The sequence below is a fragment of the Helicoverpa armigera genome, chromosome 6, assembly GCF_030705265.1.
Source record: "Helicoverpa armigera isolate CAAS_96S chromosome 6, ASM3070526v1, whole genome shotgun sequence".
In the NCBI taxonomy this organism is placed as follows: Eukaryota; Metazoa; Arthropoda; class Insecta; order Lepidoptera; family Noctuidae; genus Helicoverpa; species Helicoverpa armigera.
In genome coordinates, this window is record NC_087125.1 from 7684281 (window position 1) to 7691309 (window position 7029).

Sequence of the window (7029 nt, forward strand, 5' to 3'; positions counted from 1 at the left end):
AGATTAATTTCTCAACTTCCCATTTTATCTAACTTTTCACCTTAAACGATAAGTTAAAATCTAGAAGAACTTATTTCAATTCCATGGTTTTAATGTAATGTGCAAAATATTACACATCGTGCTCATATAGTGTCAGAGTTGAATAATATCTTGGGCGTGTATAGATATTAGAACACTAGGGCGCGGGGCGCTGCCCACAGTGAGGCGGGCGGCGCGCGGTGGCGCAGTGCCGGGTGGTCGCCGATGCGACGACGCTGATTCATGTCGCTGATAGCTATCGCAGGCGCCGGCGCCCAGTGCTATTTTCTAAATTTATCACCATTCGTATTCGCCTACCACACGGACTGTGCTTTTGAATAAAGGCATCTATAATTTTACCCGAAGAAAAGATCGTAGCTTGATCTGAACCTGGATCTGATTTATGAATTCATAATATTTATTATTCAATAAAATAATCTGGTATTACTTGGAAAACAAGTTAATCAGGCGCATATAAAGTCTATTTGTAGATATTAAGCTTATACGAGCTTAGCTTTTATGAGTATTTATGTTAAACATAGGGCTGAACAAATATATACATATTTATGTGCTTTTCCCGGTTCCAATCTGTAATAACCTGACTTGTTGACATCCCATAGATCGATTTATGAAGTATTGTGGAGTATTAGGTAGCTATGTACTCGTTACATACACAAAGTAATATACTTATGAGGCTCGCCACTTTAGTTTATATGTAGGAAATCTGCGATCCTTATTGAAACGCACTACCCACAATCTGAATATGTGAACCAATAGCAAAAGCTCGTACTGTTGTTTGTTTACAGTTTGTTTTGCTTTGATCGATTAGTACATACACAAAAGTTTCCTCGTTACGCTTCCTTATGAGGGGATTGTGATTCATATGTGATCTTAGGACATTCAAGATTAGCCCTTGGCTTCTTGAAATGGATGGGATCTTTCATGTTGAGCATGTCATCATAGTTTTTTTTCAAAGATTACAAAAACTGTTGGTCTGACTGGGCACTTGTCCTGCTATACCTACTTCGTTTTACCGGAGTTACTTATAAGCATAAAGTAAATAACCACTAGAGAGCGCACTCGCCAATTTCTTCTAAGAACACGACTCACCACTGCGGGCGGGGGGAAGCGGCATAATCCGCGGCTACTATTGGTCAGTTCACGGTCGCTGCTAAAGGATCGTACTGATCGTAGCCTTACAGTACGCGCAAAATCACTAACTTTTGGCGAGCGTCTCGGGGCACTGTATGCGCAGTCAAGTGGTTTTATAGTCTTTGCTTATAAGGTATTCAGAAGTACGTAAGATGGGATGCCAGGGTTCCATACCGGTTCAGTCCAAACTATCATTTTTAATTGTTCAGAGCCAATACAAAAAAGGCTCGGAAAAGGCTCGGAGGATGAGGGCCAATACGGCAATAACGGTCCTGTCTCGTGCCTACTTAATAAAAAATCTATTGATAAGTTCGTAGCACCTCCTCTAACTCAATACACCTACTTGAATCTATTACTTAGAATAGATATTACAAAAGCAGATAACTATACGTAGCAGAAATCGAAGCTCTCGTATCCTCGATAGTTACACAAACAATTGAAGCAAGATTGAACCCTGTTTGCTATCAACTATGTCAAGTGGTTTAACGGCAACTGAGAATGCCAAGTGTATACGAGAAAGAATTAATCTTCGTTCTACGAGCAGTTATTTAAATAATAGCAGCGCGAATTAAGGCAACAAGTCTCAGATTAACAATAGCAACAAACAAACGGAAGGTAACAGAACGAAGACAAACATTCGTGGCTCTTTCAAAGGCACACAATAGTCGTCATCAATTACAGGCAATAGATCGCCCAACATCATTTGTCCGTCCGTCCGTTACTCGACTGGGGCATTCCCACGGCTCTCGGGACGATCGTGTTTGTTGTCGGAATATGTCCAACGAGAAATACTAATAGAAAATTGTTTCTGATTGCCTCGCTCTCTACCTACTTTGATCGCCTACTCGACATCCACGTTCCTATTTTTATTAGGTACTTATGGTACTGATCATTCGTTTGTCTTCCTGCCGCATTAAAATTGCGTTACTCAATTTCAGTTCTCGAAATTCCCATCCATGATTACTCCTTTTTAGGTTGCAGTTGTAGGTTTTTAGATAAGTTAAGCAACGTTTTTGTATACTTTGCTTTATTGTTTTATTAAACGTATGTATTTAAAGGTTAATGACCTCTTAGGGTTTGATGTAAACAATAACATAAAAAATATTAACGAATGCCATAAGTGCTCATGTAGGTACGGTAAAATCACGGAGTAAATTCCAGGTTTATAATTATGCAGAACGATGCAAACCGTTGTTCTCCAGATGTTATCAGACATAAGACCGAAGAGAAATTGCTCCGATCAAAAGATAATCTCGCCGGAACCAAAATTGATCATTGATAGGAGGCGCGCGCGCGTCCTGCCGCCTGCCACCAGCCCACGCCCACCACAATGTTAACTCTTTTTAATTTCAAGAACTTTGTAACTGAAAATTGGCAATTTATTTTAATAACACCAATAGCTATAAGGAAATATTTTATGAAGATTTCAACAACCCAAGAAAGAAAAATAAACTTCAGTGCTAAAAGAAAAGGTAACTAAGTATTGGCATGGTATTGGTTACGTGGTTTAGGTAGGTACTTATGGTATGTGGGTAGGTATCAAAGCTACATACATTATTAGCTTGCATATTTAGGCCACCTCTCAGTGCAGCCAGCTTCATTCGATCTCTCGGTCAATAAATATCAGATTAAAGTGCCGCTATTGTAGCCTTCACGCACAAACTAGTACCGTGGCTTTCAATAACGGTTCGCACTATGCAGATTATCACTGGGGCGATAACCACGACGTGAAAGCGATAGCGGCGACACGATGCAGTGGAGCGGGTGGCGGCGCTGTCCCGTGGCGCGGGCGCAAGTGCTCCGCGGCGCATGCGCGAGGGACGCGTGACGTGCCGTGACGTGACGCCTCACCCACCGGCTCACGAGCAGCTCCAATAACTCATACCTGCAGCCAACTCCTGTTTCTAAACATGTCGTACCGCGCACCGTGCACGATCTCTGCTTGGCCCAATTAATTAATTTGACAGTTTGCTTTAGAACGTTCACAACATTCATATTTGGATCTTAAGATTTATACAAAGAAGATTCAACATTATTTTTCATTTGAGACACTTAGACAAGAAATATTCTGAAAAGGTTCATTATTTTTTTGTAGATACTAAAAAGAAGATTCAGAAGGCTAAGGTTGATTTCCCACCCTCGATTGGAAAAGCCAAAGTCTGCGAATCTCAAAACAGCATGCCGAGCTTGCTTCAACTGGGTTTAAAGAGATTGGACCAGGTAATCATTATTATCACTGATTACTTCATTCGATTCTCTCTTTTTGGTCATTTGACGAACGGTTAAGTCGTGTCTTTCGGAAACGAATAACACAGAAGATTTCCAAATCATATAAAAGGTCAATGTCATTTTCGATACGAAAAATAACTGGCAAATAGGTTTGAGTATCCAGTAATTTCGAATCGCAATTACCTTATTACTTGAATTTCACAACATTTAGATACGTTTGACGTTTGACCTCGAACTTGTCGCCTGTCCAGGTAAGCAAAAGGTGTTTATTGAAATGCGCATCTTGCAACCGATATCAACTACTTATTGCTTAATCACAATAATCATATTTTATTATGTTTAGATGTCAGTGTCGTTTTTATTATGATGAGCCGAATCAGCCTCGACCGCAAAATGATACCATTGTACCACATGACATCTACTTGATTCTTTTTTAGGCATGGTTAAGTTTTTACCGAAAAACAGGCACCTTTGCCTTATAATTAAGAGTTCTACAATCCTAAAAGATACTGCCCTTTTATCATTACTGCTTCTAAATAATAACAGATATCATGGAAAACATTCTAATAGTAAGTTTTGACATGACATTTCCGTATTTCAATAACAGAACACACATAGGTGCAGATACACATAGGTATCTTTACAGCTTGAGTTTTAAAAACTAGATCAATACAAGAGTTATGACTGCAACAAGCATATTGCCTACGTACATCTGAATAGATGCTCTTAAAAGTTCAAAGGTGAGCTGTGCTTACATTTGGCGTCAATCAACTTTAGTTTCGCACCTACGCATAAAAGCAAAAACTCAGTGAATGACCCCACGTGTCACGGAGCTCGCATATCTATCCAATAAGCGTCTGTTTGGAAGTAGCACTCAATTAAACAAGCAAGGTTACTTGCTGTCAATTGCTTGGAAAGTTTCACACATATTGCAAGGTGCTCTATTAACAACTATTGTGAATATTTCAATGAGTAATCTTCTTTAGCTGTGATGAAACTTATAAATACATTAAGTTGCTTATAAATGTACCGGACTAGTATAAAGGAATTATATTACCAAGGTGTATTGCAAATCGATTCGTGGGATGATGCATGTGAATTGCATTAAGACATCAGAATCGTAGCGGCACGTACCCGCAACAATGTGCAGACAGTAAAGTAGTGCAAATAGAATCGAACTTCAATTAGAATTGATTATAGAGTATTGAACGTATGCACTAGTTGAAATCTCTAGACTCAGCGTGGCGTGGGTGCCGTCGGTAAACAAAATATAATGAACTGAGTAAAGGTTTCAATGGCTCTTAACCTTTTGTCCACGTGCGGTTCTCCAACAAGCTATTGTGGTATCTGAATGTTCGTTCTTTTACCACTCCCAAGTGTTTTCTTGGTACACCAAAGTATTGTTAGTTTAAGAATCTATCGGGGCCATGCAGTGATGTGTGATATGTTTATGTGGTTTCGATATATGTGATTTATTGTTGATTGTCAGGTGCTATCGATTTTAGTATCTTGATCGAAATTTGTGCGCCGCTTTCACTCAAGTGGATGACTCAGTCACACTGTAAGTGCTCGGAGTATAGTTTGTCTCGTTGCGTTGATCTATGTTAATTAGCAGTAGCTTGCTTAGCACATTGTTAGCGATTGAGTTGCTTTACAGGAAATGTTAGGTATGTACTTAGCTATTGTTATTGAAATGTAGGGACCACAAGTAAACCTTCATTTTAAAACGATTTCATGGAAACAGTCTCCGTCTTCTATAAAATACACTAGATAATATGATATTCTATAAAATTAATACACTATATAATTATGAGAGATGAAACATGCCTCTAAGACTGTGTTAAGTATGAATGTGAATAGATAGAGATAGAATCCAGACCGCAATCCAGAACAAGAAAAAATGATGTGCTGCCTGAAGGATGACATGAACAAGAAGAAAATGAGTAAGTATTGTTGAACAGAGAGGTGTAGAAGCGCAAAGCATATTTTGCCAACGCTGCTTAAACTTCGGATCATGGCTGGAAGGAGAAGACTGTGATTATCACCAATAGAATGGTGGTCTGCTTCATGTAGCTTGCGAGTTTACGGTTAGGTATTATCAATTTGAGAATGGTAATAACATGACGTAGTGTGTGATGCAGCACAGATAGCGAGTGCGTGGCGTCTGCCGTGGATGTGGACACGTCTGATGCACAAGATAAGGCGGAGGCAGCGCGTGTCCTGCGAAGCGCCTAATGGCCGACATCGCCGCGGGCGCAACGTGCCTCACAGTTTAAATTGAACGTCAAGCTATCGATTTGCATAAATCACACCGTTACCATTTTCAATTATTTGACTGGTTACATTTAACTCGGACAATCAAAACATCTTTGATTGTTAGTGACGTTGATGTTTCGATCACCTACTCACAGACATAAGTAGAGTATACGCGTAGACAGATGTTGATCGTGATAATGTGTCTACTATGTACCTACTTCACGTTGAGTATGTGGCATCACAACACAAATGTCGCATTTTTCTGAGAGCAATGTTTTAACAAAAATCATATTGTTAAATATGTATGACATGAGTATTAAGGGAAAGCTGACGACGTGAATAATTTTTTATTGCGTCGATTCATTTATTATTCGAAGTTCGACTTCCATAAATTACGTCCTTTTATTCTGACAACATACGTTGTAAGCAGTATCTTTTGAGTAATACTTACTTTCAATTACTTTGATACTTGCGCTTCATTTTCTTCAGTATGTAACAAGTTGATGTGACTTTTTGTAAACTAATGTAGGACAGGTGAGGGTGGCGGTGCTCAGACTAATTATTCGCGGTGGTGCTTATGAATTGATATGAATGTATCTGGGATGATATGTGAGAATCGTCGTTAGCAGTATGCAGGCGACGAACAATGGCCTCGCGGTATAATAGTGTCTCGCGCCGAGCTGCGGAGCCGGCGACCACGCCTGCCGCTTTCCGCGAACAACTTGACGGCTCTGATAAACGTGTACCTTATTTAAATATTTATGAATGCGACCCATTCGGTACCTCGTCATTGAATGATAACATAATTAAGACACAAACACTTATTATTATGCAGGGAGGGCTTAGTGAACATTTTCTACGATGACGATGCAGAATTAATAATCTCGTAAGAGGCGACAGTAATAAATTTGTTCTGTTCTGCTTTGTGTCTCACAACTCACCGTATCAACGTGAGTGAAGTTGAATTAATAGAAACTAAGTTTTTGGTATGACTTCACAGTTATGTTAATGTAACTACCTAAGCGCCACTCTATCAGGTACTTAGATATAAAATAGGTATAAGAGGCAGGTTGTAAGCAGGCGTTATTATTAGCGTTATTCTATCTATTCAGTGTTGGATCCAGAATAACCGGTGTGTTTATTGTAGATTCAACATTGAGAACATAGATAGAAAATAAACTGCCTAAGCGATCGCAGTCCATGCTGAATTCATGATGCCAATGCTAGTTGATGAGTTTACCGTGAAATGTGTTCTTCTAAACACGGGGCTATGTTACTTGAGTATTGGCTGCATGTCATGTTCCATGTGGGAGTGGCACTGTGGTTGCGGCGTACTAAACAAATCAAAAAGGTGATAAAAGCTCAGAGTGGCAA